General features: G+C 44.7%; 1 protein-coding gene across 2 annotated transcripts in view; it reads right to left on the bottom strand.

Annotated features, from left to right (window-relative positions):
- LOC119590799 (transcriptional enhancer factor TEF-1-like) overlaps positions 1–1307 on the bottom strand; it is a gene marked incomplete in the record, with an annotated part of 156884 nt that overhangs the window by 7998 nt on the left and 147579 nt on the right.

Here is a 1307-nt window from a genome sequence, read left to right as displayed (position 1 = left end):
GAAATCATATAAAAACTACGTCGATATTAATCCGATAAACTATTTCTTCTCTCCCCCCCCCCCCGATAAAAACAAAACGTTATTATGACGGCGCACCTGCATTTTTTTTTTTCTCTTGAGACAGCGATGATTTTAACTTGGTGCAATTTGTTTGTCTTTTCATAAGCCGAGGCAACAGCTAAGAAAACTGTGCGTGAATGTATCTCACAAATTCACAACTTAATGTCAAAGATAATGGTAAACGAAGTCCAGTGGAAAGCGAATCATGCATTGAGTTCATGATTTTATCACTGTTATTAATATTTTTTGAAGTCTACGATTTACTGCCAGCTTACAACTTCCACGCTACATATTTTCGTATTCCCTCGCGATGAGTTATCGACCTACATAGTATGACTATTCTGAAAGTGAACTCCCGAAAAATAAAGTTTTTTTTTAAACAGACAGCTTCAAAATGCATGAAATTCGCAGTGTTCGGATACAGCTCCGCAGCGGTTGCCACAACTAACGGAACATTGCACCATTTTTCAAGGATATGCTTCAATTTCACGATATCCCGGCGATTTTCACCACCAAAAGGACAAAATTCTCTTACGTGACCGCTTACGAAGAAAGACAGAGACAGACAAAGAGATCGCGAGTTTACCAATGCGTTGTTATTAAATGTTCATGACTATATGGAAACTCGCCTGTGCCAAAGGGAGGGGTTCCCTTATTGTCAAGGGAGAACAGGCAAAAATGGTGCTTATGCAGATGCGCGGTAGAGGCGCCTCTCTCGTTGCCATAAAACACAAAGACGACCTTAATGGGCCCCAAGTTGATTACTAAGAGATGACCGCAGGGCAGGTGCGACCAGGCGGTTCCCGAAGCTCGTTTTCTTGGCTTAAATTCGGAGCCATTAACCGAAAGACTGAGCGAAACAACCACTTTACGAAACAGCTTCCGCCGAACGCTACGGCACACGTTCACCGCCGCCCGAGAGTCAAACGCAAAGCAGGCCCACTGCCCTCAAACGCTCTGAAATCCCCGTTCTTGCTCTCATTAGGTGAATCACAAGCGGGCGTTGATGGAAGCCCGTAAGTACGTGGCAACCGGGAGCAGACAACAGGATCAGCGGTTCCCCGAGGATCACAAGGCAAAAAGAAAAAGAAAAAAAAACCGTGGCAAAGCTGCCCGATTTTTCTTGCGACTCCAAAGTGAACCCGAATGACACACTTCAGGCGGTGGCGAGCCGAGAGTACGTGGCGTTATAGGTGCTTGGACGCTGCTGTTGTCTATCATAATATACATAAGGATTTGGTTTTACC

The sequence above is a fragment of the Penaeus monodon genome, chromosome 27 (genome assembly GCF_015228065.2).
Source record: "Penaeus monodon isolate SGIC_2016 chromosome 27, NSTDA_Pmon_1, whole genome shotgun sequence".
Classification (NCBI taxonomy): Eukaryota; Metazoa; Arthropoda; class Malacostraca; order Decapoda; family Penaeidae; genus Penaeus; species Penaeus monodon.
This window is presented reverse-complemented; position numbering and strand designations above follow the sequence as displayed.